The following is a 27,648-nucleotide window of genomic DNA, read 5'->3' as shown; positions in this document are numbered from 1 at the left end:
AGAGGGTTGTTTTAAAAGACAGGTCTAAGCTCTGAATCACTCTCTTCCAGCCTGTCTCACAGTGTGTGCTCTCGCACACATCCTGCCATGAAGTCCACCTCCATGCTGTGATGCGACGAGGGAGCCCTGGCCAGAGCTGGAGCTATGCTGTTTGGACTATCAACCTCCAAAACTGAGTTAAACAATCCTCTCTATAAGTTACTCAGCCTCAGGCATTTTGTTAAGTAATGCACAAATGGACTGATAAGAGTACACCTTCAGAGGTGAATTTTTAATCAGAAAAAGAGTACTTATCTATGATTACATTTAATTTATAAAAAGCAGTCAGTGACCTGGCTCTTAAATATTCAGACAATTTAAATCCTATAGAAATTTCACCTAAAATACTTCAAGAAATATGCATTATAAGTAATTTATAATATAAAAATTAGTATTGTGGTTGGATTTTTAAGAATGGATTCATGTATTTTGGTTAGCACAATCTTTTCCAAATTTGGAAGTGGTTTTGAGAATTTTTTTGGAAATGGCAATCATGGTGGTATCACACAAAAGAAAATGAGATAAACCAAGGAGTAGATTTTTTTTTTTTTTTTGACAGGCAGAGTGGACAGTGAGAGAGAGAGAGACAGAGAGAAAGGTCTTCCTTTTGCTGTTGGTTCACCCTCCAATGGCCGCCGCGGCTGGCGCGCTGCGGCCGGCGCACCGCGCTGATCCGATGGCAGGAGCCAGGAGCCAGGTGCTTTTCCTGGTCTCCCATGGGGTGCAGGGCCCAAGCACCTGGGCCATCCTCCACTGCACTCCCTGGCCACAGCAGAGGGTTGGCCTGGAAGAGGGGCAACCGGGACAGATTCTGGCGCCCCGACCGGGACTAGAACCCGGTGTGCCGGCGCCGCTAGGCGGAGGATTAGCCTAGTGAGCCGCGGCGCCGGCCCTAGATTTTGAAAACATAGATGAATTTGCTTCCATTAAAACCAGGAAAGTAAAATTATAATAAAGTGTTTTGCTATAAATAAAGTCTTTACACTTAAAATAATATAGTGAATTTTCACATAGCTTTTTAAAGTATATTTATTAATATTCTGATAAATTACAAAATCCATGAAAACACAGATGTGGGGGTGCAGTTTTGATAAGGAACAAACTCCTGATGAAGCCACAACACTACAAAACTGATGCATCTCAGAAGCATTGCATGAGGGAGGGGTGGTGGACGGTGGACTGAAAAGACACACCAGAGATTCCATTCAAAACAGGAACAGTGTCAGGTTAGGGGGAGGGGAGAAAGATAGCCATGGCTACAAGGGGACAGAGGAGAATTTTGGAGATCATGGAACTGCCCATTATCCTGGTTGTGGTTCTAGTAAATATATGGGTAAGCCTTTGTAAATACTCACAGGTTGGTGCACTAAAAAGAGTCAGTATTTGTATTTTTACAGTGAGTTTTAGATGATTTTACAACAGGGTTGTAAAAAGTTCTGTTTGGAGAAGATTGCCTGGACTATGGAGAAAACACAAATCAGGGATAAAAAGATTCTAGAAACAAGGAGACTCTTAGCTAGTGTAATAACCTTTGTGTAAATTGTTCACTTTCTGAATTCCTTTTTGTCCCTGATGGTTATGGAGTTCTTCACTTTGTTTTACTACTTTTATGGTTTATTTTCCAGTTAATGTCTAGTGTGTTTATGGGGCCTAAATATTCTTTTCAAGTAATATGCCCAAGATATTAACTGGGTCTTCCAGAGTTGCCTGGCTCCTCTTGAGGAAGAGTTCAAGGGTTTCTTGGAGACACATGTTTTCTCCAGGTTGGGCGTGCTCACCTTTTAGTGCAATCTTGGCATGGGGACAGCTCTATTCAGAGTGCATGTCAGAGCAAAGGCTTCTGGACTTCAGAAGTTCCCATCCACATCTGAATTATGTTCTTCATTTTACTCTTGGCAAGCTGACTGAATTTCTAAATCACATGGAGTTCCTCTGACTTTGTGGATTCAAACTTTGTATATCCTGAGATTCATGTTTCCTGCTAAGTGACTAAGAGTAGTAAGCTATCATGTCCATTTCACAGATACCTTGTTCACAGAGGATTATGAAAATTTCATTTTTGGAAGAAGCTGTAGGACTTTGCTACTCAAAAGTGTAGTCCAGCAATCTGCATCTGTAGCACCTGAAATCTTGGGAGAAATGCAGAATCCTGCCCCAGCTCCAGGCCTGCTAAATCAGAATGTGTATTTTTCACAACTTCCATTCTCACCCCATGAAGTGTGTGCCCAATAAAGTTTGAGAAGCAGTGCCTTGTAGTTATTGTCTGATTACCTGCTGAGCTCCGCCACAGCAGTCCTCGAAGAGCTAGAATAAGATTAGATGATTGTAATCAGTACTTTATGATACTATATTACCTAATACTTGTATAATACAGTGCTTACGTATAGTAAAATGAACACTGATCAGGACAATCAATACATGGAATATTTTGGTCACTACTGACCATGTAAATGTGCCTTAGTAGAAGTTTGCTGAGTACACTAAATATTCATAGGAACTATTAGGGATCATTTCTCTTACAATGCTGAGATATACCTGCTTAAGTATTTTCAGATAGAGGATCATTTCAGAATAACAAAAGAGCAAAGACTTGTTGAGCAATTACTTTACCTTTTCCAATGGGACATTCCACAGTGATCCTATTAAGTCATACAGGTCAGTGGTATTTCTGGGACTAGGCTTTGAGGCTAGCTCAGCATTCACATGTATGTAATATTTTTTTATTTAGTAAATATAAATTTCCAAAGTACAGTTTATGGATTACATTGGCTCCCCCACCATAATTTCCCTCCCACTTGCACCCCTCCCATCTCCCGCTCCCTCTCCCATTCCATTCACATCAAGATTCATTTTCAATTATCTTTATATACAGAAGATCAATTCAGTATATATTAAGTAAAGATTTCATCAGTTTGCACCCACACAGAAACACAAAGTGTAAAATAATGTTTCAGTACTAGTTATAGCATTACTTCACATTGGACAACACATTAAGGACAGATCCCACATGAGAAGTAAGTACACAGTGACTCCTGTTGTTGACTTAACAATTTGACACTCTTGTTTATGGCGTCAGTAATCTCCCTAGGCTCTTGTCATGAGTTGCCAAGGCTATGGAAGCCTTTTGGGTTCACCGACTTCGATCTTATTCTGACAGGGTCATAGTCAAAGTGGAAGTTCTCTCCTCCCTTCAGAGAATGGTACCTCCTTCTTTGATGACCCCGTTCTTTCCACTGGGATCTCACTCACAGAGATCTTTCATTTAGGTCTTCTTCTTCTTCTTCTTTTTTTTTTTTGCCAGAGTGTCCTGGCTTTCCATGCCTAAAATACTCTCATGGGCTCTTCAGCCAGATCCGAAAGGGCTGATTGTGAGGCCAGAGTGCTGTTTAGGACATCTGCCATTCTATGAGTCTGCTGTGAATCCCGCTTCCCATGATGGATCGTTCTCTCCCTTTTTGATTCTATCAGCTAGTGTTAGCAGACACTAGTCTTGTTTATGTGATCCCTTTGACTCTTAGACCTGTCAGTGTGATCAATTGTGAACTGAAGTTGATCACTTTGACTAGTGAGATGGCATTGGTACATGCCACCTTGATGGGATTGTATTGGAATCCCCTGGCACGATTCTAACTCCACCGTTTGGGGCAAGTCTGATTGAGCATGTCCCAAATTGTACATCTCCTCCCTCTCTTAGTCCCACTCTTATATTTAACAGGGATCACTTTTCAGTTAAAATTTAAACACCTAAGAATAATTGTGTGTTAATTACAGAGTTCAATCAATAGTACTAAAACAAAAAAAATACTAAAATGGATAAAGTATTACATTGTACATCAACAGTCAGGACAAGAGCTGATCAAGTCACTGTTTCTCATAGTGTCCATTTCACTTCAACAGGTTTCCCCTTTGGTGCTCAGTTAGTTGTCGCCGATCAGGGAGAACATATGATATTTGTCCCTTTGGGACTGGCTTAGTTCACTCAGCATAATGTTTTCCAGATTCCTCCATCTTGTTGCAAATGACCGGGTTTCATTGTTTTTGACTGCTGTATAGTATTCTGTAGAGTACATGTCCCATAATTTCTTTATCCAGTCTACTGTTGATGGGCATTTGGGTTGGTTCCAGGTCTTAGCTATTGTGACATGTATGTAATATTTAGAATTTAGAAAAAACTATTCATTCTTTCCTTCTCATTGACTGACTAACATAGGTGGTTTAAATTTTCCAGTTAAAGCACCATGTACATCTGACCTTATTTCAGATTCTCAAAATTTCATCATGGTTTTCATTTCTGCCTGTCCTAATTTAAAGTTATCTTTGTGATTACTCTAAACTTTCTGCTAAACTTTGTATATACATTGAGATTATTATTGTTAGAATGCTTCCATAATCTCCTGTTCAAAACATTGGACTTAAAAAAAATTGGACTTAAGAGATGCTTGAAAAGTTAGAACTTTTCAAATTTAGAAGGTACTATTTATGATGTAATATTCCAAGAAAGATATGGGCAGCACCCTTTACTGAAACATTAATATTTCTGCAGTGTTAGCATTCATACTAAATCAGATAACTAACTACTTCAAATGGCCTCTCCTTGGGTCAGGTCAAAGTTTTGTCAAAAAGTTGGTTACAAAAAGTTTTCTGTTTTCCTAGTTTTATTTGTCTTGTTTTTGCATTTTGCAATTGTGGCTAAAGGGAGATGGACTTTTCTAAAGTGAGAAGAAATTTTGGGAGTGCTTTAGTTTACTTTTTCTCTGTAGTTAATCTGGACTTAGCACATATCCACATTACTTTTTGCTGTCTAAAACTAGGATTTCTTGGTACAGTTATTACATAACCTCAGTGTTTAACAATTAACATGGCCATAATACCATATGAGACTGAGGCCATCCTTGTATCTGCTCATGCCACATTTCCTATCACAGTTTTCTTCTTAAAACAGCTTGATTGTATGTAATGTGTCCAAACAATATTTGCTTTACCAGATTGTTGCAGTTAGAGGGACCACATGACTCTATAAATTTTCCATGAGAAATAAGTGGAGGTTTTCTATGAAACTTTTTGCTTTCCTACTAGGTCTAGCTTCTTCTCACCTCCCTTTTTCTTATTCTTCTTTCCTGGAATAAAGATATAATACCTGGAGATGCAGCAGCTTTGTTGCAACCAAGAGGTGAAAGGCATGAAGATAAAAGCCTCATGATGAGGATGTTGGAGGTAAAAAACAGAAACAGTATGCTGAGATTCCATAACAGCCTAGATATCTTGTGGCATAAGGCAAACTTATTATTTAAGTTGCTCTTTTCCAGCTTCTGTTGTTTGTAGTTAAACACATTTCTTTTTTATTTGATTACTTCAAAAAGTAAAATCCATAAACAAAACTTCAAGACAGATTCATACAACTGGAAATGTAAATGCCTAGAAATTACACAGAGAGAACATTGATCAAGGTCACTAGAAAGTTAGAAGTGGGGCTGGCCCTGCGATGTAGTGGGTAAAGCCTCCTCCTGTAGTGCCAGTATCCCACATGGGCACCGATTTGAGTCCTGGCTGCTCCACTTCCAATCTACCTCTTTGCTACAGCCTGGGAAGGCAGTAGAGGATGGCTTAAGTCCTTAGGCCCCTATACCTGCGTGGGAGACCCAGGGGAGTCCCCTGGCTTTGGATTGGTACAGCTCCAGCCATTGTGGCCATCTAGAGGGTGAACCAGTAGATGGAAGACTTCTCTCTCTCTCTGCCTCTGCTTCTCTGTAACTCTGCCTTTCAAATAAATAAATAAATATTTAAAAAAAAGAATTAGAAGTTAAAACAGGTTATCATTTTCTGCTATTATTATAGGGTTGTTTTTTTTGTTTTAGGTTTTTATTTGTATGCTTGGTACTTTATTTTTTAGCTTTACTACCCTAAGGTAGCAACAGAGTGAAGTAAAGATCAAAATGACGATCCTTTTGACAAACTTGGAACTGAGAGACTAATGAAAGGGCAAGATTTCAAATATGTGGAAATGTTTTATTCAGAAGTTCAACATCACACCATTACTTATAATGCTGATAATTTGGGAACAACCCAAATTTCCAATGATTGAAAGAAGGTTATGTATGGTGGGAAGAATCACTATATTCCTAAAGTTGTACTTATAAAATCCACAAAGTTTCTGTTCCTTAAATAAAAGGTTTCTTTGTGGGGGACAGGCGGGGGAAGAAAGAATGTTATGTAAATTGCAGTAAAATCACATAATATCACCAGTAATATAAAGTATCTTTGCAAAAGTCTGTAATAACCACAAATACTGTGGTAAAAAACCCACAAATTGCACAATAGAGAATGTAGTGTGATCACAGCAATGTAAAACACACACACCCTCCAAAAGGACAGGATAAAACTATCTCTGGATAAAACATTCATGCATTTTCTTTTCTTTTTTATGATTTTATTTATTTTGAGAGGGAGAGTTACAGACAGATAGAGGGGTCATCTATCTGCGGTTCACTCTTCACATGGCTACAACAACTCGAGCTGGACTGATTGTAAGCCAGGAGCTTCTTTTGAGTCTCCCATGCAAGTGCAGGGGCCCAGGAACTTGGGCCATCTTCCACTGCTTTCCCAGGCCACAGCTGAGAGCTGGATCAGAAGAGGAGCAGCCAGGACTAGAACCGGCACTCATATGGGATGCCAGGGCTGCAGGTGGAGGCTTAGCCTACTACACCACATTGCTGACCCCAGTAACACACAATCATACATTCATACAATACAGCCTAGGGCCACAAAAGCCCCAGCCTCTTGGCCAGGGGCAGGGGTTGGGTGGGAAAAGTTATGAATGGATGGGGCAATGGGGAGGGCAGCACGGATTGGCCAGGGAGAGTTAGGACCAGCAGGCAAACTGGTCAGCCTAAGAGAGGAGCATTGTGGAGCCAGGGAAGACTGCTCCGCGGAGGTCAACCTAGTTCCGTAGTAGGCACTGACCGTGTTTTTAAAGGACTTCAGAAAGACACGTGGATTATTTCAGGAGCAGGGGAAGAACAAGCAGGGCAGGCAAACTTCTTGGGCAGGAGGGGAGAAGTCCTGAGATGGTAAAGGGAGTGGAGAGGTTGAGATAACTGTCCTAGTGAATTCTATACGCCTAAACCAAACATAGCTGGCTCATCTCTGGACAAGACTTTGGGCAAATGCAGGACAGGGAGAGAGTGCAGAGGAGGAACTTTGCCAACACCCAGTGTATCCAGGTCAATCTAGACAGTCTAGGGCAGCCCTGTGCAACCAAGCTTTCAGTCATGATAGAAATGTTTTGGATCTGTAGTTACTGAGCACTTGAAATGCGGTGTGAAATCTGATGTGACAGAGAATCTTCTTTTGAAATCTTACTTCGCGTAATTTCATTTAAATAGCCACATGTTCCTGGCAGCTACCAAGTGACAACACAGACCTGGGGCAGTGCTTCTCAAAGTGTGTTTTTTGGAGCAGCAGTGTCAGCTTGCAGCTTGAGAGCAGGTGCTACCCCATATATGGGATCAGAGCCTCGGGGAACCCATTTCTAAAGAATGCTGCACTATGTCACTATCTTTCTTTCTGTTACTTATTCTTTACATACTATAAATCCACTCTACCCACATTCACTCTCAGGCATGATAAGTATGACTCCATATTGTCTGTCCAGATCCATTATTGCTTACATTGCCTGTAGAGACACCTTTCCTTTGTGTTGATCTGTTCCTACACGATGCTTTTCTCACCTTTTAATAAGCATAGGTGTTTACTCAGACAACACCATGCTCCTTTTCTTTTAGTATAAATCCCTGCAAGACAAATTGTTGAAGTTGAGACAAAAAGTTTAATTTTTTTAGAAAATCATATTTTCAAGATAAACTTAGAATAATTTGAACCATTCTCATTGGAAAATTTATTTCCTTCAATTTTTCTCTATTCTTAGGCAACACCTACAGCAAAGTTATAGTAAGTGCACAGCTTAAAAGTCAATACTATTCAACTTAACACTTTATCTCTTCTAGTATTTTTTTTGTTCTACTTAATACTATTGGTTGAGCTCTGTAATTAACACACAATTATTCTTAGGTGTTTAAATTTAACTGAAAAGTGATCCCTGTTAAATTTAAGAGTGGGACTAAGAGAGGGAGGAGATGTACAATTTGGGACATGCTCAATCAGACTTGCCCCAAATGGTGGAGTTAGAATCGTGCCAGGGGATTCCAATACAATCCCATCAAGGTGGCATGTACCAATTCCATCTCACTAGTTAAAGTGGTCAGTTTCAGTTTACAATTGATCACACTGATAGGTCTAAGAGTCAAAGGGATCACAAACAAGACTAATGTCTGCTAATACTAACCGAAAGAATAAAAAAGGGAGAGAACGATCCAACATGGGAAGCGGGATACACAGCAGACTCATAGTATGGCAGATGTCCTAAACAGCACTCTGGCCTAACAATCAGCCCTTAAGGCATTCGGATCTGGCTGAAGAGCCCATGAGAGTATTTTAGGCATGGAAAGCCAAGACACTCTGGGAAAAAAAAAAAAAAAAAAAAAAACCTTAATGAAAGATCTCTGTGAGCGAGATCCTATTGGAAAGAATGGGCCTTCAAAGGAGGTACCATTCTCTGAAGGGAGGAGAGAACTTCCACTTTGACTATGATCTTGTCTAAATAAGATTGGAGTTGGCGAACTCAAAAGGCTTCCATAGCCTTGGCAACTTATGAGAAGAGCCTCGAGTGAGTAATGACACCATAAACAAGAGTGTCATTTGTTAAATCAACAACAGGAGATACTGTGCACTTACTCCCCATGTAGGATCTCATTCCTTAATGTGTTGTACAATGTGAATTAATGGTAAAACTAGTACTCAAACAGTACTTTATACTTTGTGTTTCTGTGTGGGTGCAAACTGTTGAAATCTTTACTTAATACATACTAAATTGATCTTCTGTATATAAAGATAATTGAAAATGAATCTTGATGGGAGAGGAAGTGGGAGATGGGAGAGTTGCGGGTGGGAAGGAAGTTGTGGGGGGGCACTGTAATCCAAAAGCTGTACTTTGGAAATTTATATTTATTAAATAAAAGTTAAAAAATAGTGAATACAGTTCAGTCTCTTTCACCACAAATCAGTATATCTTAATTCAATCTATTCCAATTGACCACTTTTAAAATCTGCTTTTTTTCTCAAACTATTCCCGGCTTGTTATAGATTGTCTTCCTTGATCTCTCTCTGTGTCAACTGAAGCATTTGTTTTCAACTTCCTGTCAAATTTTTCTATTGTGTATTGTTCATGAATGTAATTCCTCACATTAGTGTGTCTGCTGACTCTATCCTTGGTCTTTTGTTTCCTATGAGCAGAGGTATGTCCCATCTGACCTCAAAGTTGTAGAATTCTGCCCACAATCCCATATGACAACTGTGTACTGGAGGAGCAAAGCAGATTGCACCAGACGGGGATATTTCTAGCAATTTACAACACTCTCTCTACTTGCCCTTTGACTCCTAATGCAAAGATCTTCATTTACAATTTATCATATTTGTGAGGTGTTTTCTTAGAATAGACTTAAGAAAATGAACCATTTCTTACAACTCTGTCTTTATCAACAGCAAGGAACCAGGGCCAGTGTTGTGGTGCAGCTAGCTAAGCTACTGCCTACAACAACAGTATCATAAGTCCTGATTGCTCCAGTTGTGATCCAGTTCCCTGCTAATATGCCTGGGAGGGCAGTGGAAAATGGCCCAAGGACTTAGGCCCTACCATCCCTGTGGGAAACTAGAATGGAGCTTTGGGCTCCTGGCTTTGGCCTGGACCAGCCCCCGTGGTTGTGGCCATTTGGGGAGTGAACCAGCAGAGGGAATATCCCTCTCTCCCACCCCTCCTCTCTACCCCCTCACTCTTACTCTCTCATTCAAATAATTTTTTTTCAAATTTTATTTAATAAATATAAATTTCCAAAGTACAAATTTTGGATTACAGTGGCTTTTCCCCCCCATAACCTCCCTCCCACCTGCAACCATCCCATCTCCTACTCCCTCTCCCATACCATTCATCAAGATTGATTTTTAATTATCTTTATATACAGAAGATCAACTTGGTATATAGTAAGTAAAGGTTTCAACACACTGCACCCACACAGACAAACAAAGTATAGAGTAATGTCTGAGTAGTAGTTTTAGCATTAATTTGTGTAGTACAACACATTAAGGACAAGATCCTACATGGGGAGTAGCTGCACAGTGACCCCCATTGTTGATTTAACAATTAACACTCTTATTTATGAAGTCAGTAATCATCTGAGGCTCTTGTCTTGCGCTGCCAAAGCTATGGAAGCCTCTTGAGTTCACAACTCTGACCTTGTTAGACAAGGCCATAGTCAAAGTGGAAGTTCTCCCTTCAGAGAAAGGTACCTCCTTCCTTGATGGCCCATTCTTTCCGTTGGGATCTCATTCCCAGAGATCTTTCATTTAGGCTTTTTTTTTTTTTTTTTTTTTTTTTTTTTTTTTGCCACAATGTCTTGGCTTTCCATGCCTGCGAAACTCTCATGGGTTTTTTAGCCAGATCTGAATGCCTTAAGAGCTGATTCTGAGGCCAGAGTGCTGTTTAGGACATCTGCCATTCTATGAGTCTGCTGTGTATCTTGCTTCCCATGTTGGGTCATTCTCTCCTTTTTAATTCTATCAGTTATTATTAGCAGACACTAGTCTTGTTTATGTGATCCCAAATAAATATTTTGAAAAAAAATATGAAATCAAGGGTAGAAGACAATACAAGTTTCGTTTAAAAAAAGAGAAAACAATTTATGGAAATAATATTCTGTATACTTAACATTCAAAGAAAGTATATTTCTTTCCAAAAAGTACAACTGAGCTAATTGATTTTCAGCTCTGTAGATGCTAGAGTCTCTCTGCTGCTGGCGAGATGGACTCAAGAGGCAGAGTAACTATGGAGCCTCGAGCAAAATCAGGACCCCTCTGAGCCTCAGTTTCATCATCTGTGAGAGCAGAATAGTAAAACTGCATAGTGTGCAAATGAGGAGCAATGACGTTGAGGAAAACACGCTGTGAATCATAAAATGTTGGTGTCTACTATAGACTGAAAGCTTGTGTCCTCCCCCAAAATAACACATTGAAATCCTAATGCCCAAAGTGACAGTATTAGGGGGCGACACCTTTGGGAGGTATTTAGGTCATGAGAGCACAGCCTTCAAATATGGGATTAGTGTCTTTATAAAAGAGGCTTCAGAAAGCTCCCTAGTCCCTTCCACCACGTGACAACAGAACAAACAGATGCTGGCAAGGAACCAGACCTGCTGGTGCCCTGATCTTGAACTTCCCAGCCTCTAGGTCCAGGAGAAAGAAATTTCTGTTGTTCACAAGCAACCCAATTATGGTCTTTTGTTATAAGAGTCAAAACAGACAAAACAGAAAATTGGCACCAAGCAGTAGGTTGCTGCTGTAGCAAATACCTAACAGTGTGGAAGCAGCTTTGGAACTGGGTCATGGGTTGGGGCTAGGAGGGTTAGGAGCCTACCTTGCTCGTAATGGCCCAGAGGCAAAGAGGACCACAGAGCCTCAGTCTTCTCAGAGATCACTCAGGGCATATTTTCTGTGAACAGAATGGTGGTAGATGTTTGGTTGGTAAGGTCATTCTGATGAGGTCCAGGTAGAAGTGAGGAATGTGCTATTGGAAACTGGAGGAAAGGATGGAATTGTTTATAAGTCTCTCAGTTTATGCTATTTTGTTACAGCAGCTGGACTCAACTATTATTTTAGATGTGGCATTAATACCTTCTGTTGTCCAATTTTCTCTTTTAAGTCACAGAAGTTATTTCTTAACACTTGTGGATAGATGTTGATCTTGAGTTTCATGTGAAAAATTTTCTTTGCTTAGAAGTTATCTACAGACATAAGTCAGATCAATACATTTTTTTTTTTTTTAGTTTGACAGATAGAGCCAGCCAGAGAGAGAGAGAGAAAGGCCTTCCTTCCATTGGTTTACTCCCCAAATGGCTGCCACAGCTGGCGCTGCACTGATCCAAAGTCGGGAGCAAGGTGCTTCCTCCTGGTCTTCCACACAGGTGCAGGTGCCCAAGCACTTGGGCCATCTTCCACTGCCCTCCTGGGCCACAGCAGAGAGCTGGACTGGAAGAGGAGTAACCGGGACTAGAAGCCGGCGCCCATATGGGATGCCGGTGCCGCAGGCGGAGGATTAACTAAGTGAGCCACAGTGCCAGCCCCCAGATCAATAAATTTTTTAAAATATTTACTTTGTCATGCTCCTTAAATATGGTGCCTATTTTTAAAAAGTGGTCCAGGGGGCCGGCGCTGTGGCGCAGTGGGTTGATGCTGTGGCTTGGGGTGCTGGCATCCCATATGGGTGCAGGTTTGAGACCCAGCTGCTCCACTTCTGATCCAGCTCTCTGCTGTGGCTTGGGGAGGCAGTGAAGGATGCCATAAGTCCTTGGGCCCCTGCACTTGTGTGGGAGACCCAGAGGAGGCTCCCTGCTCCTGGCTTCGGATCAGCGCAGCTCCGGCCATTGGGGCCAATTGGGGAGTGAACCAACGGAAGGAAGACCTCTCTCTCTCTCTCTCTCTCTCTCTGCCTCTCCTCTCTCTGTGTAACTCTGACTTTTGAATAAATAAGTAAATAAATCTTTAAAAAAAAAAGTGGTCCAGGGAACATTGCTGTGGCATAGTGGGTAAAAAGTGGTCTGTTATTCATCCTTTTGCATGAGTCCCTCTCTTTCAATCCATTGATCATTTTGATCAATTTATCATGGCAGAATGGCTATTGTATGATATCTGGGACTAGGTCATGAGAACCATGAGCCTTTCTCTATGGACCTCTTGGAATGCCTGGGTGTGGGGGTGGAGTGTGGGACCTTAACAGCTTTGTGGAAGTCTGACTACCCTCATCCTGCCATGCTGTGAGGAAGGCCGAGTTAGCTGTTTGGAGAGGCTCTGTAGAGATTGAAATGCTTGGCTAGACCCCAAGCTGTCTAGCCATCCTAACTCAGGTATCAGGCATATGAAGAAGAAAGTCTTCAGCTGACTGCAATACTATGAAACACTTCAAATGAGAATATTCCAGATGAGTCTGGTTAACCAACAAAATCATGAGAAGTAAGAAATTTTTAAGCCACTAAGTTTTAGGGCAATATGAATATACCCAAACCAGCAAACAAAACCAGAAAAATTCTTTTTTTAAAAAAAGATTTATTTATTTGAAAGACATATACAGAGGGGCCGGCGCTGTGGTGGAGCGGGTAAAGCTGCCAACTGCAGTGCTGTATTCCATATGGGCGCTGGTTTGATACTCGGCTGCTCCACTTCCGATCCAGTTCTCTGTTTTCTCTCTCTCTCTCTGCCTCTCCTCTCTCTGTGTAACTGTGACTTTCAAGTAAAATAAATAAATCTTGTATTTTAAAAACATTCATATACAGAGAAAAGAAGAGGAGAGAGGGAGGAGGGGGGAGAGGGGGAGACAGGAAGAGAGAGAGAGGAGACAGGGAGAGAGGGAGAGGAGACAGGGAGAGAGAGAGAGAGAGAGAGGGAGAAAGAGATGGAGAAAGAGAGAGACAGAGAGGGAGGGAGAGAGAGGGAGGGAGAGAGAGAGGCAGAGAGAGAGACAGGGAGAAGGAGGGAGAGGGAGAGAGAGACAGAGACAGAGAGAGGGATCTTTCTTCTGCTGGTTCACTCCCCAAATGGCTGCAATGTCCAGGGCTGGGCCAGGCTGAAGGCAGGAGCCAGGAGCTGCTTCTTCCAGGTCTCCCAAGTGAGCAAAGGGGCCAAGTACTGTTTTCTCAGGAGTATTAGCAGGGAGCTGGGTCAGAAGTGGAACAGCTTGGACTAGAACCCGCACCCATATGAGATACCGGTATTGCAAGCAGAACTTAACCTTTTACACCAGAGTGCCTGGCAGAGACAAATTCTTAAAAAAAAAAAAAAAAAAAAAAAAAAAAAGGACAATGAGAGCCAAATTAAGATGGCTAGAACTATCAGATATTTTTTTTAAAGATTTTTTATTTATTTATTTGACAGGGTTACAGACAGTGAGAGAGAGAGAGAGAGAGAGAGAGAGAAAGGTCTTCCTTCCGTTGGTTCACCCCCCAAGTGGCCGCTATGGCTGGCACTGCGCTGATCCGAAGCCAGGAACCAGGTGCTCCCTTCTGGTCTTGCATGTGGGTGCAGGGCCCAAGCACTTGGGCCATCCTCCACTGCCCTCCTGGGCCACAGCAGAGAGCTGGACTGGAAGAGGAGCAACCGGGACTAGAACCCAGTGCCCATATGGGATACCGCACTGCAGGTGGAGGATTAGCCAAGTGAGCCACAGCGCCAGGCCCAGTACTATCAGATATTAAAACACATCTTGAAGTATAACAGTTAATACAATGTAGCACTGGAAACTGCTGGAAGATAGTAACCCTCAAATAATGATGGACAATGGAAACTCTAGATTTAGACTTCAATGCAAATAGAATGTACAAAATGCCATTCCAAATCAAAAGGAAAAGTTTTAATTTTTCAACTGTTTAAGTTGAATTTTCAACTTAAGTTTAAGTTTTTTTGTTTAATTTTTAATTTTTTAAATTGTTTAATAAATGGTGTTTATAAACCTTAACGTTGACTGGGAAAAAGTAAAGTTATTTTCATACCTTACATTTACATCCAAATAAATTCCAAATGAATCAGACGTTGAAACACACACAAAACCCAAATTATTAAAGCACCCACAGAATCCATAGGAGAGTCTTCTCTTAAACTTTTATTTAAAAAATGTAAATTAAATTGGAAAGTACAACTTTTGGATTATAGTGGCTTCCCCCCCCCATAACCTCTCTCCCACTTGCAATCATCCCATCTCCCACCCCTTCTCCCATACCATTCTTCATCAAGATTGATTTTTAATTATCTTTATATACAGAAGATCAACTTGGTATATACTAAGTAAAGATTTCAACGGTTTGCACCCACACAGATACACAAAGTATAAAGTACTGTTTGAGTAGTAGTTTTACCATTAATTCGCATAGTACAACACATTAAGCACAGAGATCCTACATGGGGAGCAAGTGTACAGTGACTCCCATTGTTGTTTATGACGTCAGTGATCACCTGAGGCTCTTGTCATGAGCTGCCAAGGCTATGAAAGTCTCTTGAGTTCACAAACTCTGTCATTATCTAGAAGGGCCATAATCAAAGTGGAAGTTCTCTCCTCCCTTCAGAGAAAGGTACCTCATAGGAGAGTCTTTTTAAAAAATATTTTTTGAGGGGGCCGGTGCTATGATGTAGCACGTAAAGCTGCAGCCTGCAGTGCTGGCATCCCATATGGCTGCTGGTTTGAGTCCCGGCTGCTCCACTTCCGATCCAGCTCTCTGCTGTGGCCTGGGAAAGCAGTGAAAGATGGCCCAAGTCCTTGGGCTCCTGCACCCTAGTGGGAGACCCAGAAGAAGCTCCTGGCTTCAGATTGGTGCAGATCTGGCTGCTGCGGCCATCTGGGGAGTGAACCAGCAGATGGAAGACCTCTCCCTCTGCATGTGCCTCTCTGTAAATCTGCCTTTCAAATAAATAAATCTTTAAAAAAATATGTTTTGAGTAAGAGCCCAAAAGCCATACAATAAAAATTCAACTCCATAAAAGTCTATATGGTAAATGCCACAATAAAAAAAACCCAAAAGGTAAATAATAAACTGAGGAAATATTTACATTTTACAAATAAAAGGCTGAGTTTCAAATATATAGGAAGAATCTTTTAAAAAATTTATTTGAAAGGCTGTGTTACAGAGAGGCACAGATTGAGAGAGAGAAAGAGAGAGAGAGAGAGAGAGATGTCTTTCATCTGCTGATTCACTCCCCAAATGGCCAGAATGGTCAGATCTGGGACAATCTGAAGCCAGGAGCCAGGGGCTTCTTCCGGGTCTCCCACATGGGTTCAGAGGCCCAAGGATTTGGGCCATCTTCCACTGCTTTCCCCAGCCCTAGCAGAGAGCTGGATCAGAACTGGAGCTGCCAGGACTTGAACCGGTAGCTATATGGGATGCTGGCACTGCAGGCGGCGGCTTTACCCACTATGTCATAGCACTGCCCCCAGAAGCATCTTTCAATTAATCAATCAAAAAATAGGGAAATGAACAACAATGAGAAGAAGGTACACAGAAAAAGAAATAGAAATGGCTCTTAAAGGGTCCTTTTCCTGTGTTAAAAAAAATCTATTCAATTGATTTATTGAAAAGGCAAAGTCAGGCCAGCACTGTGGCTCAACAGGCTAATCCTCCGCCTAGCGGCCTCGGCACACCGGGTTCTAGTCCTGGTTGGGGTGCCGGATTCTGTCCCGGTTGCCCCTCTTCCAGGCCAGCTCTCTGCTGTGGCCCTGGAGTGCAGTGGAGGATGGCCCAAGTGCTTGGGCCCTGCACCCCATGGGAGACCAGGAGAAGCACCTGGCTCCTGCCTTCGGATCAGCGCGGTGCGCCGGCTGCAGCGCACTGGCCACAGTGGCCATTGGAGGGTGAACCGATGGCAAAGGAAGACCTTTCTCTCTGTCTCTGTCTCTCACTGTCCACTCTGTCAAAAAAAAAAAAAAAGAAAAAAAAAAAAGAAAAAGAAAAAGAGAAGGCAAAGTCATGGAGACATACACATCTCTCAGATATGTTCCATCCACTGGTTCACTGCACCGACAGCTGCAAGAACCAGGTATGGGCCAGATTGAAGCCAGGAGTCAGGAACTCTGTTCTGTTCTTCCACATGGGTGGCCAGGGCCCAAGTATCTATTCCTTTGCCTTCTTAGGTGCATTAGCAGGCAGCTGGTTTGGATGTACAATAAATAGGATAAGAATCAACATTCCATTATGGATGCTGGCATTATAATTGGAGCCTTCCCCTGCTGCACCACAACACTGGGCCCTGATTTACTTTGACATATGTTAAAGACATAACTAAATGTTCTAAAATAGCTAACAATGGGCAATAACCTCAATGGTTATCAATAGAGAATGCTTCTTTACTAGTATATCCTGCAGCAGGGTGCAAATCAAAACAGTCTTAAATAGGGAACAGTATCCACAGTATCTTTTATGTGTGTGGCTGCGTATAAAACATCCAATTTAGAACATTGGACATACAGTGTTCCTGTAGAATTTGTGTCAGGAAGAAAACCATACACATGCTTATATATTTTCATGTACATGAATACATATTTCTATAGAGATGAACAAGAAGCTGATGTCATTGGTTAACTTTGGGTAGAAGAACTGAATGACTGGAGGCCAGCTGAGAAAGGGACATCACGTTTATACCTTTTGAAGGTATTGTATTTTTAAAAATGAAATATGTATTAAATAAGTATGTATCATACTACATGATTCCAATTATGTAAATTTCATGAATAAACTACATGATTTATGGTAATAGATATTAGAATAGAATACCTCTGTAGGGGCAGAGGAAGCCCCACCCCCCACTGAAGCTTTGCTAAAATTAATTGACAATAGACAGATTGACAAGAGACGTAGGAAGACAAACAGGAAACCACATACACACATAAATGAAACTCAAAGAGGGCCCAGATGGCTGAGGCTTAAATATCCTCTTCAGATGGCAGAGAGAAGTGAGAGGTGTTTAAGCAATTTTAGAGGGGGTAGTGAATGATTTTTAGGAGAACTGAATGAGCGCAGAGAATAGGCTATGGCTGAGACAAAGCTCCCCTCTGCTCTGGGGGTGGCAGCAGCTAAGTTTCAGGTTGATGAGGGGCTGGAACTTCTCTGGGAATAAAGGTAGTCTTACTATGTGGACAGCCTGTCCTGGCAATCCTGAGCTGCCCTCAGAATAGAGGAAAAGTCTTCTGGGTGTGGTGATGACTTTCAGTCTCTTCTCCCACGGTTAATCTTTCCTACTTACTGGATGAGAGTCCTAGGGAGGGGGTTTAAGACAATTACATTTCTATAGAAGTTTCCTCAGTCAGGTAAGGGAACTTCAGAGAGAGCCCCTCCCTGCACTTGGGTGGAGGCAGAAATAAGGGAAGAGTAGAGAGACTTTGAGTCTCAATTCAGCATGGAAAAGCACCATACTTTCTTCTTTTTTTTATTTTTATTTTTGACAGGCAGAGTGGACAGAGAGAGAGAGACAGAGAGACAGAGAGACAGCGCACCACGCTGATCAGATGGCAGGAGCCAGGTACCTATCCTGTTCTCCCATGGGGTACAAGGCCCAAGTACTCGGGCCATCCTCCACTGCACTCCCGGGCAACAGCAGAGAGCTGGCCTGGAAGAGGGGCAACCGGGACAGAATCTGGCGCCCCAACTGGGACTAGAACCCGGTGTGCCGGCGCCGCAGGGCGGAGGATTAGCCTAGTGAGCCGCGGTGCCAGCCCATACTTTCTTCTATGAGGAGATGCTTACTGGGAAGGGACATGAAGTAGCCCTCTGCAGGGACCAGAGCAGAGATGTCCTCCATCTTGAATTGGATAGTGAGGACATAGGTAAATGCATATAGAAAAATTACAGTCCACATTAATATTTTATACTTTACAGTGTGTATATTGTGTGTCAATGCATTTTAAAATTATTGACTGGTAGGGCACTGTGTGCCCCATGTTGAGCTCAGCTCGAGAAATAGTCTTAGCATCAAGGTCTCTCTGACATGCACCAGCCCCCAGTCTTCTTTCTCTTTGTCTGTGCAGGGAAAGACTCTGATATTCCCTTATCTTGATAAGATATGATTGGCCAAAGAGAACGCAATTGCCTTCTACTCCCACCTGAAATTTCATTATCTATGGCCAAAAAGAAGGCTGAGGATACAACCACACCTGGATGGACTTCTTCACAAGATACTGTCTGTCCCTCAGGTTCATTCAAATTCCAAAGAGAATCTATTTAAAGCTACTTCCTATCTGGAGGTCCTTTCATTTGCTTAATTATCAGTCATTAACTTTCCAAATCACTTGCATTTCTCTTTGCCCCTTTTTCTCTATGAGGAAGGGTATATAAGCAGCTGTTTCCTAGGGCTAGTGGGTAATCACCCTGCTGTGGATGGTAATACACTTGTGCTTCTTTTCTCTTGTTAATCTGTCTGTTGCCAGTTCATTCCAGTGAGTCTTCAGAGGGCGGAGGGGAAGGGATTCCTTCTTCCTCCAATACTGTGATAATGAGCAAGAAAATGGAAATACATAGTACTACTTAGGGCTCTCTGTTCAGTCTTCTTTTGGTTCAAATTCTAACTATTTCCTTTCATTTGGTTTTAAGTTTCTTTTAAAAAACAACTTTCAGGGGCCAGTGCTGTGGTGTAGTGGGTAAAGCCGCCACCTACAGTGCTGGTATCCATATGGACAACAGTTTGAGTCCCAGCTGTTCCACTTCCAGACTGGCTTCCTGGCAGTTTGCCTGGGAAATCAGCAGAGGATGGCCCAAGTGCTTGGGTCTCTGCCCCAACATGGGAGATCCAAAAGAAGCTCCTGGCTTCGGACCGGCTCAGCTCCAGCTGTTGCTGCTATTTGGGGAGTGAACCGGTGGATGAAAGATCTTTTCCTCTATTCCCTCTCTCTCTGTAACTCTGCCTTTCAAATAAATAAATAAACAATTAAAAAATAAAAAAGAACTTTTATGTGAGAATATGTATATATTCATAGGAATATAAATGCAGAGGGAATTAGTGGCTGATTTGTAGCATTCAGTTTATTTTAAAATAATGCTTCATTGACCTCATTCAGTGTCAAGTTGGTCATTCGACTTTTCTAGAGTCATGCACTGTCAGCTCCACTGTGTGTGTGAGTTGGCGTGTGTACCTAGGTTTATGACTAAGTACATACTCAGGTATGAATGGATCACATAACATGATCTTGAGAACTTCACATTGGACTTTGTTTCCATGTCAAATTAATTTCTAAGCATTAGCTAACTGCAGCTTTGAGTAGTCACAGTGAGTCAGCAATAGCTTAAATGTGAGGGTGCAAACCAATTACAGACTTCTTCTGGAAAGGAAACCACAGTGTTTACCGGGTCTCTGCCTGCTTCCGCTGTGCTATCTCTATTTTTTTTTTTTTTTTGACAGAAACATCCTACCTAATACAAGTGTAAATATTTAGAATAAATACATTTTGCATGAGATATACTTCCCTAATAACCATGGTGAGATATGATAAGGCAATATATTGGGAGCAATATCTGGATCACAATGGAGTTAGTATGTGGTGCAAATAACAAAGAAATTTAGTGGTGCTGAATCACTGTGATTTGATGATCTTCTATTGAAAAGCGTATATGAGAGTTTGGCAAAGTAGCAGGATATAAAATCAATGCAAAAAATCAGCAGCCTTTGTATACACAGGCAATGCCATGGCTGAGAAAGTACTGCTAAGATCAATCCCATTCACAATAGCTACAAAAACAAATACCTTGGAATAAACCAACGACGTTAAAGATCTCTACAATGAGAATTACAAAATCTTAAAGAAAGAAATAGAAGAGGACACCAAAAAATAGAAAAATCTTCCATGCTCATGGATTGGAAGAATCAACATCATCAAAATGTCCATTCTCCCAAAAGCAATTTATAGATTCAATGTGATACCAATCAAGATACCAAAGATATTCTTCTCAGATCTAGAAAAAATGATGCTGAAATTCATATGGAGACTCAGGAGACCTCGAATAGCTAAAGCAATTTTGTACAACAAAATTTGTGAAGCTGGAGGCATCACAATACCAGATTTCAAGACATACTACAGGGCAGTTGTGATCAAAACAGCATGGTACTGGTACAGAGACAGATGGATAGACCAATGGAACAGAATTGAAACACCAGAAATCAACCCAAACATCTACAGCCAACTTATATTTGATCAAGGATCTAAAACCAATTCCTGGAGCAAGGACAGTCTATTCAACAAATGGTGCTGGGAAAACTGGATTTCCATGTGCAGAAGCATGAGGCAAGACCCCTACCTTACACCTTACACAAAAATCCACTCAACATGGATTAAAGACCTAAATCTACGACCTGACACCATCAAATTATTAGAGAACATTGGAGAAACCCTGAAAGATATTGGCACTGGCAAAGACTTCCTGGAAAAGACCCCAGAGGCACAGCAGTCAAAGCCAAAATTAACTATTGGGATTGCATCAAATTGAGAAGTTTCTGTACTGCAAAAGAAACAGGAGAGTGAAGAGGCAATGAACATAATGGAAAAAGTATTTGCAAACTATGCAACAGATAAAGGGTTAATAACCAGAATCTACAAAGAAATCAAGAAACTTCACAACATCAAAACAAACAACCCACTTAAGAGATGGGCCAAGGACCTCAATAGACATTTTTCAAAAGAGGAAATCCAAATGGCCAACAGACACATGAAAAAGCATTCAGGATCACTAGCCATCAGGGAAATGCGAATCAAAACCACAATGAGGTTTCACCTCACCCCGGTTAGAGTGGCTCACATTCAGAAATCTACCAACAACAGATGCTGGCGAGGATGTGGGGAAAAAGGGACACTAACCCACTGTTGGTGGGAATGCAAACTGTTAAAGCCACTATGGAAGTCAGTCTGGAGATTCTTCAGAAACTTGAATATAACCCTACCATTCAACCAAGCCATCCCACTCCTTGGAATTTACCCAAAGGGAATGAAATTGGCAAACAAACAAGCTGTCTGCACCTTAATGTTTATTGCAGCTCAATTCACAATAGCTAAGACCTGGAACTAACCCAAATGCCCATCAACAGTAGACTGGATAAAGAAATTATGGGACATGTACTCTATAGAATACTATACAGCAGTCAAAAACAATGAAATCCAGTCATTTGCAACAACATGGAGGAATCTGGAACACATCATGCTGAGTGAAACAAGCCAATCCCAAAGGGACAAATATCATATGTTCTCCCTGATCGGTGACAACTAACCGAGCACCAAAAAGGAAACCTGTTGAAGTGAAATGGACACTATGAGAAATTGTGACTTGATCAGCCGTTGTCCTGACAGTTGATGAACAACTTAATATGTTATCCGTCTTAATATTTTTTTGTTTGTTCTACTTAATACTATTGGTTGAATTCCATAATTAATACTCAGTTATTCTTAAGTGTTGAAACTTAACGGAAAAGTGATCCCTGTTAAATATAAAAGTGGAAATAAGAGAGGGAAGAGATGTACAATTTGGGACATGCTCAAGCTCACTTGCCCCAAAGTTAGAAACATACCAGGGGATTCCAATTCAATCCCATCAAGGTGGCATGTACCAATGCCATCTCACTAGTCCAAGTGATCAATTTCTGTTCACAATTGATCATAATGATAGGACTGAGTCAAAGGGATCACATAAACAAGAATAGTGTCTACAAATACTAACCGATAGAATAAAAAAGGGAGAGAACGATTCAACATGGGAAGCGGGATATACAGCAGACTCATAGAATGGCAGATGTCCTAAATAGCACTCTGGCCTCAGGATCAGCCCTTAAGGCATTTGGATCTGGCTGAAAAGCCCTTGAGAGTATTTCAGGCCTGGATAGCTAAGACACTCTGGCAAAAAAAACAAAAACAAAAACAAAAACAAAAACCTAAGTGAACGATCTCTGCGAGTGAGATCCCAGTGGAAAGAACGGGGCCATCAAAGAAGGAGGTACCTTTCTCTGAAGGGAGGAGAGAATTTCCACTTTGACTATGACCTTGCCTAAATATGATCAGAGTCGGTGAACTCAAAAGGCTTCCATAGCCTTGGCAACTCATGACAAGAGCCTAGGGTGATTACTGATGCCATAAACAAGAGTGTCAGTTTGTTAAGTCAACAACAGGAGTCACTGTGCTCTTACTCCTCATGTAGGATCTCTGTCCTTAATGTGCTGTACATTGTGATTTAATGCTATAACTAGTACTCAAACAGTATTTTTCACTTTGTGTTTCTGTGTGGGTGCAAACTGTTGAAATCTTTACTTAATATATGCTAAACTGACCTGTATATAAAGATAATTGAAAGTGAGTCTTGATGTGAATGGAAGGGGAGAGGGAGTGGGAAAGGGGAGGGTTGCAGGTGAGAGGGAAGTTACGGGGGGGAGCCATTGTAATTATATTCATTAAATAAAAGTTAAAAAAATAAAGATATGAAAAAAGCGTTTATGGAGAAGCTTACCTTCCACTTCCTTTCTTTTGCTGTAGTAAACCTTAGAGACACTGTCACTTGATTGCCTTTCATTCACTGAAGCTCATGTTTCAGGTTCTTTTCTTTCTTGCATAGTAACAACAGAACACAGAGGCCTGGTGTCCCCAGGGAAAACCAGTCTGCCTCACTGCCTCTAGGACTCTGGACTGGACTTTATGTGAAGGATTTGGGGATTGATGCTCAGGCACCAGGACACTGAGATTTAGAGTAATAAGCAAAGATGTTTCTTAATCCCATCTACTCAGTGGTTAAACTCACTCAAAGCTGAACACAATGGAGGTATGTCAATTATTTGAGAATTATTAGAGAATGACAAAATAATAATCTCTAGGAGACAATCTGTTTGACACCAATGAAAGAGCTCCAAGATTGGCGATGTGTAGATATTCTTAAGTCAATGATAATGACAAAAGTCTACCTGGAAAGAATGATTATTTGTAGTGGTAGTGGTGTTGACCATTGTGGTGGAAGTTGCAACAATCAATGGAGACTTACTAGGGTAGGGGTGGTGTTAGAGACTTCCTTTAGTAGTACCACGCCAAGAATGCCAATTGTCATTGCAAATGACCCAGGACTCTGTCATGGTAAAAGAGGGCTGGAAGGCTGGAGGCTGTTGGGATTCTACTGGTAGAAACCCACATCCCAAATTTCCATTCAACTTATGTTTCTGACCCTTGATGTTGGTAGCTACTGTCTTGTTGGACTGAAGCTGCCCTCTTGCCTGTTCCTTTGGAGCCATATTGAACTCATCTCTGAACCCCTAGTATTTAATGAGTGTTTTGATGAATTAGTAAACAACTTCATCTCTCCTTTTTAACATTAATCTGTGCTTTTATGAAAAAAATTTAGTGTCTCACTTTGTGTCTTAGATCTTTCAGTAGGGCCTTGGCTTCACATTAACATGCTTTTCACTCCACAAAGCCTCTTGGCCTTCTAAACCGACTTCAAAATTTACACCATGAAGGAAAAATTTCTTTTCTTTTTTTTTTTTTTAAAGATTTTATTTATTTATTTATTTGACAGGTAGAGTTACAGGCAGTGAGAGGGAGAGGCAGAGAGAAAGGTCTTCCTTCCGTTGGTTCACCCCCTAAATGGCCGCTAAGGCCAGAGCTACGCTGATCTGAAGCCAAGAGCCAGGTGCTTCCTCCTGGTCTCCCATGCAGGTGCAGGGGCCCAAGCACCTGGGCCATCCTCCACTGCCTTCCCAGGCTACAACAGAGAGCTGGACTGGAAGAGGAGCAGCCAGGACTAGAACCCGGCACCCATATGGGATACTGGCACCGAAGGCGGAGGATTAGCCAAGTGAGCCACGGCGCTGGCCCAAAAAACTTATTTTCTTAAACTTTCCCAACTATAATTATTCCCTCAGGGTTTATGTGAATCATGGTTGTTGTTGTTTGGTTTTGCTTTTATTTTTTGTACAATACTAATTAATTCACAAATGTGTAAATACTCTTAAACTTTTGTTTTTATGAAGACCTTGTTTTTATTTAAGACCTTTGCATCTATTTTTTTCAAAAAATGCAATGTAGAGTCATCCGTACACAGTGAATACTAGTTAAATATTGATTAAAATGCGTAACAATTAAAATTGTCATATTTACTTCAGTCAGCTGGGAAAATATTTACCTTGTTTAATATGACTCTCTGACAATCTGTCCTGACACTGCCATTTGCTGCTAATTTGTTCTTTTGGGTTTTCTTTTTGCTCCTTTAGTAGGATAGACAGTGTGGGGCTCTCCAAGTTAGAACAGGGCATTATTCTTATGGGTTTTTTTACTAATACCACTAAATAAGGTAGGAAAACCAAACCAATATTTTGTTTTTGAAAAATCAACACACAAAATCTCACCTTTAGTTGCTGAAGTGTGGGGATTTCTTCCCATCCACAACCAATCAGTTCTCTGATGGACACCAACTGGGTGTCCTATAATTCAATTCAATTCTGACACTGTCTACCTGAAGGTAGTGTAACATCCCACAAAGCTAAGGGCTCAGTCCCATAAGCCCCCACATATGCCAATTACAAATAGGCTGTCACCTGTACTTCTGATCCTCTGGCTGCATAAATTGAGGTTTTTATCACCCCCTCCTTTGGTTTGTTTAATTTTTTAGGATGGCTTCCAGAACTCAAAGACATGTTTGCATTGACTGATCTACTATGAAGCCTATTACAGAAGGTACAAATAAACAGCAAGATGGAAGAGATTCACAGGGCAGAGTATGTGGGAACAGGCAGAGCTTCCACGCCCTCTCTGAATACATCAGACTTAAGGAACCACTACGTGTTCAGCTACCTAGAAGCTCTCTGAACCCAGTCCTGTTGTGCTTTTATGGAGGCTTCATTACATAGCATGATTACATCATTGGCCACTGAGTAATCAGTTCAACCTTTAGCCCCTTTCCCTTACCTGGAGGGGAAGGTTGCTGATGGAGCTGAAAGTCCCCACCCTCTAATCACACCTTGGTCTTTCTAGTGGCCAGTGCCCATTCTGAAGCTATCTTAAGTCTCGAGGAACCAGTACCCTCCTTAGAATACAACAGACACTCTCATCACCTTGGGGATTAGCCAAAGGTTTAGGTGCAGTATGTCAGGTGACAGGGGCAAAGGCCAAATACTGTATACATTTCATAATAACACACCATGTGCAACTTATCAGAAAGATCAGGCATTTACCTGTAAGTCAAAAAGCTTGTGAAAGAGTTGATGAGGTTTACTTGGCAGAGAAGGAACCAATGGGAAGGCTCTAGCACTAGACTCCTAGGATTAGAGTTCAGGTAGCAATGTGATTTTTGTCCAAGTTATTTAACTTCTCTGTGCCTTCTGGTGTTTTTGTGTTTCTCTTGTAGTAAAATAAATACAATGATAATTGTGACATTGTATGAACAGGCAGGCAGCTAGTTAAATCTATGTGAGCTGGAATCCTGGTAGCCTTGTATGTTATCACTTTACCTATCAGTCAAAGATACCCACATTCCCAAGATGCCCCTGTGTGTCATCAGGGACCAAGAAAGGGAGATACCATGATTATATGGATATTAAATTCCATGTGACAGTGCTATAAAATTTCCAGATGGCTTCACACACTACCCTCTACCTCATAAAAGAGGCTGAGATTGAGGAGAACCCTTTATTTTTGGTCCTGGACCATGGTTGGGGTGCTATTCAGGCCTCTCTGTTTCAGGTTCTTTCTGCAATCTTCTGATCCCCTCACTCACTCACTCAGGTATCTCTTCATATGGGGTGGTCTACACTCACATTTGAATGTATATTCACTTCCTCACCTTTTGCACAAATCTTGTTCTCACTTTGTGTACTTTTATTTATGTCTCCACTGAGAATTATCTATGTGAGACAAGAATCTGGACTAGGGATTACAATATGTAGGCCCACATCCATTATATTGATCTTCTAGTGTTGTGAGGATTAAATGACTAAATATATGGCAAGAGCAAGTGCTACACGAAAGTTAGCCATCATTGCCACTACTGTTTTGAAGTTTACTTTGAATCTTTGCATGTAAATATGGATTCCAATGCCACCCATAAGGGTTTATGAAAATTGGCTCTTGGGTTTATTCACCCTAAAGAATAGACTCTGGAAGGTTAGAATAGCACACACCAAATTTTATCTGCTAAGGCAAAGTGAACTCCTAAAGAGTGTAAGGATGGTGAACACAAGTTCTTTCCTTGCAACTACTTGCAAACTTAGAACCATTGCTACTGGTAAGACAAAGTCCTGAAAGGAGAGAAGAGAAGTGTGACAAGTACACACAGTTCATGATCTTGTGTTGGTTCCTGGTTTGCTATAGAACTCATTATTGAGAAAATAGTCAAAGTTTGAATGCAAAGTATAAGAGATAGTATATGTTGAATTTTCTAGTTTTGAACATTGTAATGCGATTTTTAAGAGTATACTTTTTTAAGGGTCATTATTTGCTTTTTTTAACCTAGAAATGTTTTATTTAAGGTATACAAACTTCATGCAATTCATATATACGAATTTAGGAACATGGTGATTCTTCCCACCCTACCCTCCCTCCCAGCCATACTCCCACCCTTTTTCCTTCTCCCTCTCCTATTCATATTCTTATTCTTTAATAAGATCTATTTTCAATTAACTTTGTTAGTTTCTCCCCCCCAAAGAACATTTTATTTAATGAATATGAATTTTATAAGTATAACTTTAGGAATATAATGATTCTTTTTTTTTTTTTTTTTTACTTTTTGGAGTCAGGCAAGAATTTTTATTTTACTGAAGAAATATTTTATTTAATGAGTACAAATTTGATAAGTACAATTTTAGAAACACAGTGATTCTTCCACCACATCTGCCTTTTTACCCATACCCTACATCCTCCTCCCTCCCCCATTCCCAGTCCCATTCTCCATTAAGATTAATTTTCAATCAATTTATACATAGAAGACCAACTCTGTACTAAGTAAAGATTTCAAAAATTTGCAT

The sequence above is a fragment of the Oryctolagus cuniculus genome, chromosome 5, assembly GCF_964237555.1.
Source record: "Oryctolagus cuniculus chromosome 5, mOryCun1.1, whole genome shotgun sequence".
Lineage (NCBI taxonomy): Eukaryota > Metazoa > Chordata > Mammalia > Lagomorpha > Leporidae > Oryctolagus > Oryctolagus cuniculus.
Note: the sequence above shows the minus strand (reverse complement) of the source record.